The sequence below is a fragment of the Benincasa hispida genome, chromosome 10 (assembly GCF_009727055.1).
Source record: "Benincasa hispida cultivar B227 chromosome 10, ASM972705v1, whole genome shotgun sequence".
Lineage (NCBI taxonomy): Eukaryota > Viridiplantae > Streptophyta > Magnoliopsida > Cucurbitales > Cucurbitaceae > Benincasa > Benincasa hispida.
In genome coordinates, this window is record NC_052358.1 from 31,531,299 (window position 1) to 31,541,315 (window position 10,017).

Consider the following 10,017-nt stretch of genomic DNA (forward strand, 5'->3'; position numbering starts at 1 on the left):
TGCTCTAGTCAACTTATAAGTTCATACAAGTATGCCATATAATTTTTGCACTAATGAGATTCATACACAACGATGCATTCATCTCTAGACTAATAAAGAATATATTATGCGTGATCAATCCAATCATAAATCTAAGCATAGAAATTTAAACTCATTCAATAACCACAACAAATAAAAGAGAAATATAGATAAAAATCAAAATTCTCACAATAGATCCATGGGTTTCACCTAGACCTAAGCTAGCTGCTTACCTTAGCCACAAAATTGGTCCAAGATAAGATTTACAATCATAAAATTGATCTAGGAAAAAGAATTACAAAGAAAAGGTGAAGAAGAGAGGAGAAAATCATATTGGAGGCTGAATGCTCGAAGAGAATGACCTAAAAATCGGGAAAAACGCTTATATAAAAGTGGTTGAACGCGGTTGCGCTGTTAGAGAGCGCAGCGGCACTCTTATCATAATGCCTAGCTAAAGTGCAGCTACACTCTCCATGCTACTCTTGTTAGGCACGATCCTGCCTTTGAGCGTAGCTCTACATTCTGCTTAGTGGTAATTTCGTAATTTCGCGTCTTTTCTTCCTTTTGGCCTAGTTGCTTCATTAGAGCTCCAATTTGGTCCATTTCAACTTCTTCAGCTCTCTAATGCTCGGCTCTATCTCTTAAGTGCTCGATACCTATAAAATAATGCATTTAAAACATTAATCGGTCATTTTCCTTCTTCTTTCCATGGTTTATACTCTAGAGCTTTGTTTTGGCCCATTTCCGTCTCATTTTCGGATCAATGGTTCAAATTGTCTCATAGTTTCCCAATTACCTACAAAATAGCATAATAAACATGTAAAATCTACAGACATGCTCGAATTAAACAAGGAAAATAACACTTTTATGGTGCTACCAGTTTGACACTATAGTCAAATCTTATGGTTTTGATCAAAATATTGATGAGTCTTGTATTTATAAGAAAATCACTGAAGGTACTATTGCTTTTTTTATGTTGTATGGTGATGATTTCCTATTCATTTGGAATGATGTAGGATTTCTAACAAACATTGAAAATTGGCTATCTACTCAATTCCAAAAGAAAGATTAGGAGAAGCACAGTTTGTTTTTGGAATTCAAATTGTTCGAAATTGTAAGAACAAAACATTATCCTTATCTCAAGCATCTTATATTGATAAAATGCATCAGATATTCGATGCAAAATTTCAAGAAAGGTATTCTACCTTTCAGCCGTGGAATTACATTATCTAAGGAACAATGTCCTATGACACCTCAAAAGATTGAGGCAATGAGACGTATTCCCTATGTATCAACTGTGGGCAACCTTATGTACGTCATGTTGTGTACAAGGCCTAACTTATGTTATGTAGTTGAGATTTTCAGTAGGTATCAATCTAATACAGGATTTGAGCATTGAAAGGTAGTAAAGACCATCCTTAAGTATCTTAGGAGAATGATGAACTATATACTTATGTATAGCGCTAAGAATATGATCTTTATAGGATACATTGACTCTGATTTTCAGACTGATAACGATTCAAGGAAATCAATATCAGGATTAGTGTTCACTCTTAATGGAGTAGCAATAGTTTGGCACAACATCAAACAATGTTGCATTACTGATTCTACCATGGAGGAAAAATATGTAACTGCTTGTGAAGCTACTAAGGAGGTTGTATGGCTGAGGAAGTTCTTGACTTATTTGGAAGTTGTTCTAAATATGTCTTCGCTTATCACCTTTTTATTGTGATATTAGTAGTGTTGTGGCAAATTCTAAATAACCTCGAAGCCAAAAGCGAGGCAAGCACATAAAGAGGAATTATCACTTGATACAAGAGATTGTGTAATGAGGGGACATGATCACCACGAAGATAGCTTCGGAGTACAACATTGTTGATCCATTTACAAAGACTCTCACAGGTAAAGTTTTTAAGGGTCATCTAGAGGGTCTAGGTTTATGGGATATGCATCACGTTGTCTAGGGAAAGTGGGAGATGTTACTGAGTATATTATATGCCCTAGTTTACTGTATTTTACTTTCATGTGTTGTACATCCCACTAGCTTTGGGACAAGTGAGAGATTATTGGAATTTATGTCCTAAATCTCATAGTCCGTAAATTATAAACAAATTATTGAATAAATAAAGTATTATTTATTTTCAAATAAATAAAGTTTTCTTTATTATTTGCATGATTCAAATTCAATAAACTAAGATCCAAGATTATTTAAAGTAACTTAAACAGTATGTGGTTGACATATAAGTGGGTTTTGTTCAAGTAATAACTTAAAAGGTTTATAGTATATAGATAAGGATGGGTGCCTTATTCTGGTAACACTATGTGTTGGGGTTGATGCCCTAAATCTCGTAGGGTCCTGTATGAACAAACATTTCAGTGATTAATAATATTTGATATTTTATTCACTTCTATCTACGAAATATATGATATTTTAGTTGCATTAACCACAAACTAATAAACCAACATCCATAGTTATCGTTGTAACTTAAACATGTATGTGGAGAGATACAGGTGGATCGTGTTTAAGTTATAACCTAAATGGTCTGTAGTATATGGATAAGGTCGGGTACCTTATCTTGGTGACACTACAAGTACGGTCCGTTTTGTAGTTGTTACAGATGTTGTAAAGTGCTACAAATGATCTAATCCTGATCATTCATGTATTAGACATGCGAGCGAGGATATTTTATTCAAAGGAGTTTGTATAAGATCGGACCACGAAATGTTTAGTCTCATTATATAACGTTGTTCATAATTGAGACTTTCATTTCACTAGAATGACCATAGATAACATGACCTTAATCCTGAGTAAGCTGTGAACTCCTACCTATGAGAGCAGTCCTTTGATTTGCATGGGTGAGAATGTCAGATCGCTGACTCAACAAGCCTACCATTTTGAGGATTCGTCTGATTGGGGAGTTAGGAACTCAACTACACGAGATGGAATTCACTCATTCCCTAAAGCAGGGGTAAGTAGATAAAATTACTCCCTTAAGGGCTGATTCTGGGTCTTGAACAATGTGGCGCCATACCCTCTCTTGGCCCAAGAAGAGTTTAGTCATAATGGAACTATGATCTATTGTTCATTAGAGGGATCAGTAGTACTTGAGAAGTTAGATGCAACTACAGAGGCAAAACGGTAATTTTGCCTAACTGTACTTACGAGCGATTTGTGAATGGTCATCATACTATTGATTGGTTATATCCAATGGACACAGAAATATATCTGTAGTGCAAAAAGTGCAACTGTCGATCTTTAGTGGAGTGTCCGACAGTTAACGGATGGTGGATAATGTGATTAAAGAGTTTAATAAGTTATTCACGTACCATTGGAGCTTCAAGCTACAGGTCCATAAGGTCCCCTTGGTAACTCGATGAATTTAAGTTGAGAATTAGTTTTTGGGTTAATTTGAAATGTACAAATTAATAAGAGAAAGTTTGATTATATATGATATAATTCAATTAATTCAATTATATATGATATAATTGATATAATGTATTTGATACATTATTGCTTGATTAGATGAACTATATATTTGAATATGCTCAAATATATTTTCTATGAATAAGATTCATAGTTATTAAATTTAATATAAATATGATTTATATTAAATGACATAAAATAGAGAAAAAGAACTATGGTTTATATATTGTATATGATGTAATATTAAAATATAGGTTATAAATATAATATGATAAGTTAGTTATCATATTTATTTAAATTTATTAATTATTTGATTATTATCCTTTTTCTCTCTAACCACCCTTAGTGGGTAGTTATTTAGTTTTGTGGCAAAAACTGGGATAAATGAAATTTGTTTCATAATTCCAAAGAAAGACACGATTTGCAGTCGAGTCTTCTACACGATTTCTTGAGAGACTAAACGATCAAGTAAGATAGTCTATGCGATAGACTTGATCGTCTACATGATAACCTTGTCCCTTCCTCGATCGTCTTCCTCCTCCAAACTCCAAACTTCCATCTAACTAAAATTAGTCAGAGCCCACCACTCCTGGATTCTCACCTCGAGAATACCAATGTCACTAAGTGGTAGTGTCCCTTTTTAGTTTGAGGATCATGTTGTTGTTTGCTGCTGTTCAAGGGTGTTCGTGACTTATTCGACGTGTTCGTGAACGAGTACGATCGAGGGATTAACTCGAAGAACGGTTCTTCAAAGGTATAATCTCTAAACCTTTGTTTTTATTTAGAAAGCATATTGTAATTTAGTTTTATGCATAATTTGTTCTTGTTAACTATAAACGTATGTGTTCAATTGAAATGGGATTTGGATGATCCACTTCCGCTCAAAAGTTCTCTGTAAATAGAGTTACTTCACTATGGATATAAACTACTTTGTAAGTATTACAAACGATTTAATCCATATCGTTCATGTGGAGATATGCGAGTGGCCTATACAAAGAGTTTATATAAGACCATACCACGAAATATATAATCTCTCTTTTTAATACTGTTAATTGAAGTGATTAATATTTCAAATGATAACCATGTAACTCGATCTCAATCCTAGGCGAGTTAATAATTCCTGCTCATAAGGATCGTCCTTTGATTTATATGGATGAGAGTGGCCCTAGATGGCAACTTAGTAAGCCTACCATTTTAGGAATAATACCGAGTGGGGAGCTGGGAATATAGCTTCACAAGATGGAGTTCACTTCTTCCCGCATTTAGGGTAAGTATATAAGTTGTTCTCTTAAGTGTTGACTCCAGAACTTGAACAATGAGGCTCCACCCTTTCATTGGGCTAAGAGGGACTTTGTTTATGGTAGGACCATAAATAGATTATTCGTTAGAGGATTAGTGGTACTTAAGAAGCAAAAGGTAATCAGGGTAATTTAATCCAGTTGTAATTATACACAACTTGTGAAGGATTAACTTACGTGAAAGGGTTAAAACAATGGACATATAAATATTCTACCGTTCATAAGAGTACATATATGGATCCTTAGTGGAGTGCTCTATAGTTATTGAATGTTGATTAATGAATTAAAGAGTTTATTAATTAATCTCGTATCATTAGAGCTTATAACCGTAGGTCTATTAGGTCTTGTTAACTTTATAAGCTTCATTCATACCATATGTTTTGACTATAACAAACGTGATTTAATGATGATTTTAGTACTTTAAAATTTCCATAACATAGAGCTTGGAGAGATGATTTTAATACATCTTAAATCACTCAAATGGGACATCAAACAGAAGAAATTGCGACTAAAAGAAGATTTTAAAGAAAAAATTCAATGTGGTCGATGACATGACGGTGATGTGGCAAACTTGGACTAACCATAAAATGACATGTGTTGGGTTATTGAAGAGAGAAAAAAGATTAAAAAAAAAAAAAAGAAAATGAAAATGAGAAAATGGGGACTATGATATTACAATATATGGCATCCTAAATCTATTTAAAGGAAGAAAAGGAAGAAGAAGTGGAAAATCGTGAATCCCTCCATATTCCATCCTCAAATTCTTTTTAAAATCAATCTTTTTATTTTTCATCCTCATTTAATCTCAATCATCCATCCTTTTACCCTAGATCCAATGGTTAAGGTTAAAAACCTTTCATTTTTTATAATTAATCATTCATCCATCCTTGTAGCTACCTTCTTGAGAAAATAAGAAAAAGATTACAACGACCTAATTCCTCCATTGATCCATCATTCAAGTGTCTAAAAACTCAAAATTCTCTCATTGTTTTCAATTTTTACAAATGTAATAGTCCAGAGAAAAATTGTTGAATGTTGTGGAGCAAAACTTGTGAATCTTACCTACTTAAGGGTGACTTTTTTTTGTTTTTCTCTTTAAATTGGGATTTTGTATTAAGGTGTGGATACACCTTGCGTTGTGAGAAAAAGAAAATTGGTTAGATCCTAAACCAATGAAAAGAATTTAAATTTAGCCTAGGCGAAAAAAAGATCATGTAGGTTTTGTTCTCATCAACAAGAGAACGGTTCAAAGTAAAATACCCAAGAAGGAGTCTTATAAAGTGCTTGTAAAAAGATTGTTGAACCGCTATAAATTTGGTGTCTTCTTTTCTCTAAACTGACTATATTTTTGCACTTAGTTTATTTTCTTATTTTTAGATTGCATGTTAGGATTATTTTGTTAATTTGCATAATTGTGATATATGTTACTAACTTGAATTGGTTGCTTGATGCTATTTAATTTTTTCAAATTAAAATTCAAGTTTAGTTGTCATAGTTAGAATTTTAAAATTAAAATTGGTAGACAACTTTATTCACTCCTCCTTCTAATATTGTCATACCATCCTACAATTGGTATTAGAGCAAGTAGCTCAGTTTTTGTTTCAAAAATTTGTTTGAAATCTTATTTTTCACTACTTTAATAACTGTTTTTTTATTATTTTATTAAATCTGAATTTTTTTATTTTTGAAGAAAAAGTTTGAAAATTTTTGTTTTAGAAGTCGATTTCACCTGAAATTTGTTTTCTTGGAAATTTGTTCTTGAAAACTAAATTTTCCTAAACTTTTCAATATTTCTTTTGAAAAAGAAACTTCTGAAAATTATTTCTTTTATAATTCAATTTTGAAAAAGTGTTCTAATTTGAAGATTTTTTAAAAGATTTTTTTCTTAAAATATTTCTTCTCAAAATTACTTTCATTGAAAACTTAATTATTTGAGTTTATGAAAAACATTAGAGTTAATGATGTATTAGAATATTCATCTTATCTTTCTAACAATTTTCTTGATAGGAAGGAAATATCTAAGATAGAAGTAAAGAAAATTGTCAAATATTAAAAAAAGAAGATCTTTCAAACGATGAAGGTGATGACGAAGAGGTAACGAAAATCCCACTTATGATGAGTTTATGGATTCCTATAGTGAAATTCAACATGAATTTAAAAAGATGGGTTCTAATATATGTCACTTAGAAAGTAAAACACAAAATTAGCTCACAAAAATGATGAGTTGTTAAATGAGCTTACTAGGGTGAAAGAAGAAAATGAGAAAATTAATTTCTCATACATAAAATTGAAAAATGACTTGAATGTCTTGATTATTGAAAATAAATCATTAATTGAGGAAAATGTATTTTTGAGATTTAAGGCTAATGATGTTGTGAAGCATGATGATATTGAAATGTTGTATGATAAAAAAAATGTGCTATGTTGGATAAGATTAAATTTCTTGAGCATGATATTTTTAAATGAATAAACTTGTTAAAACTCTTAAAGGAAAAAAAGTCAAACCTTATGAATGAACTTAGTTCAGTCAAAGAAAAATTAGACAAAATTAAATGATAAAAGGGGTCTTGGTTATGTTGATGAGAGTGTTACTCTATCTAGTTCCAAAACTACTTTTATTAAAGTTTCTTCCATTATGCCTAATAATGTTTTGCCTATGTTTTATCCAAATGTGATGTGCATAAACATAATGAACCCAAATGTGAGACTAGGCATGATGTACCAAAATTTGTTAAAAACTCATTCTCATGCTACGACTAATTTTAAGCATAATGTTAGTTTTGTGTATGATATAAAATTTATACCTATATGTCATTATTGTGGAATAAAAGATTATATTAGACCAAATTGCTATAAATTAAAAAATATACTTAATAGTCATGGAAAGAGAAACGTTCCTTATAATGAAAATTTTGAAAAGATCTATAAAAGAAACACTTATGTGAGAAATAATAATATGCATAGATATCATCTAAATGAAAAGTTTATGCATAATTTGTATTTTTTTTGTCCTGTGAAAATTTGGATCATAAATCTTATTCATGTTATTTCCCTAAATTTAATGATGTAAATGTTATGAATTTGATAAAACTTTGTTACGATGGATTGTGATTAGCTATTAATTGCTATTAATTATTTTTTAATTATTAGATTAATCAATAATGAGTTAGTTATAAATATCTTCTTGAAATTCATCTTTATTTTGATTACTTTTTTATGTGCTATTGTTGGAAAGTGTGATTTATCTTCTAAAATTGCTCTATTTTAATTTTAGAACTATATGTCATATATTGAAAATCTCATGTGTTTTTTTTTTCTTTTTTTCTTTTTATCGTTTGACGTTATATATTTTTATTGAATCCTATCATGATATTCATGTATAGTTTTTTGGTCTCTCACATTGATATATATATATATATATATATGGAGAAAGACCTATTTGATATCTTGTTAATTTTTTGGTATAATATATCATGTGGTGAACTAATATTCTCTTATATAATTAAATTCAACATCATACGTAAATTCCATGAATCTATTTTGAATTGATTATTATCATTTGGTATGTGGCATAAAATTATTTTGTAGTTAATTAGGTGCCCTAATTGCATGAAATCTTATTTTGGCATTTGATACTTCATAGTGCTTAATTACATTCTGTCAATGAGATTACATATGTGGCTTTTTAAATATCTTAAATTGGATTCCATATTTAGTATGTTTAAAGTATTCTACTCTATGGAACATATTGTCTAATCCATATTTATTGTGGATTTTTGAGAAAATTGAAATTATTATTTATGTTTATGTTGATGTAAGAAACTCCATGATACTTTCTTTACACATTTTTTGGAGTATGCTAATTTTTAGGGGAAGCAAATATCTCTTAAAAAATAAGATGTTTCTTGTGTCAATCATTTAGGGAGAGCTATTATTCTCTGTAAAAATGGGCGTATGTTACTTCTCTTTGTAAGAATAATGCTAATTAATTTTTAGATTATATGTGTTTGGATGAATGTTGTTATTGATTACTTAGTTATTATTTTGATGATAACAAAAGGGAGAGAATTTATTTAGAAAAATATGTGTTTTCTTAATAAACATGTTTGAATTGTTCAATATTCTTACACATATTCTACTTCAATTTATTATTTCTCATGCAGTTTGTCATATCAAAAAGGGAGAGATTATTAGTTTTATGAGCTTCAGTCACACCATATGTTTTTATGATAACAAACATTTATTTAATGATGATTTTAGTATTTTTAAAGTGTCCATAGCATAGAGCTTGCAGAGACGATTTCAACACACCTTAAATCACTCAAATTAGACATCCAAAGAAGAAGTTGCGACTAAAAGAAGATTTGAAAGAGAAATTTGATGTGGTCGATGACATGGCGGTGACGTGTCAAACTTGAACCAATCGTAAGATGACATGTGGGGATTGTTGAATAGAGAAGATAAGAAAAGAAAAAGAAAAGGAGAAAATGGGGACTACATTATATTACAACACGTGGCATCCCAAATCTATTAAAAGAAGAAGACAAAGTGGGAAATCACGAACCTTCTAAAATTAATCTATTTTATTTTCTCTCCCCTTTTAATCTCAACCATCCATCCTTCTACCCTAGATCCAACGGTTGAAGTTAAACCCTTCATTCTTTTTATAATTAATCATTCATCCATCCTTGTAGCCACCTTCTTGAGAAAACAAGAAAAAAAATTAAAGCATCCTCATTCTTCTATTGATCCATCCTTCGGAAGGGGTTGAATCTTAGGAAAAAGTGTGTAAAGATCGCACGTTTTAATTTTCAATTAAGATGAAACAAAAAAATTCAGAGAAACATAAGAAATTTATAAGATAAACAGTAAATCAAATTACACACATGCTTTGAGAGGATAAAAGGAGAAATTGGGACTTACCCTTGTAGCATACCCAATCTTCACATATTCTCTCCCAATCTCACGAACGGATGCGATCTCAGTCTCACCTTCACGATCGCAGCAATCACAACGGAGGTGGATTTCCTTTGGGACACCACCACAAGGAATTCCTCATTATACTCAAAGAAGAAAATCGATGAGGAGGTGAGCTCGTTATCGATTAATTTTTGGAAAAGAGAATGGAAGATTTCATAAGAGAATTCATAGAATAAAAATTCTGAGAGCTTCCAAAGAGGAGGGCTTACGTGAAGCCCTAGGGAGGAAGAGGGAAAAAAACTTTCTGTGAAAAACCAAGGAACCCTCCACGTACTAAGAGATGATGACAGATTAAAG

The 10,017-nt window shown here is 31.0% G+C and overlaps 1 long non-coding RNA gene across 1 annotated transcript; it reads right to left on the reverse strand.

The window, feature by feature from the left end:
• Positions 1–754: 754 nt before the first annotated feature.
• On the reverse strand, positions 755–10,017 carry LOC120087994. The gene is made up of 2 exons (XR_005484781.1): positions 9,664–10,017; positions 755–814 (listed from the first exon to the last, which is right to left on the reverse strand). It is a non-coding gene; the product is annotated as an uncharacterized LOC120087994 (long non-coding RNA).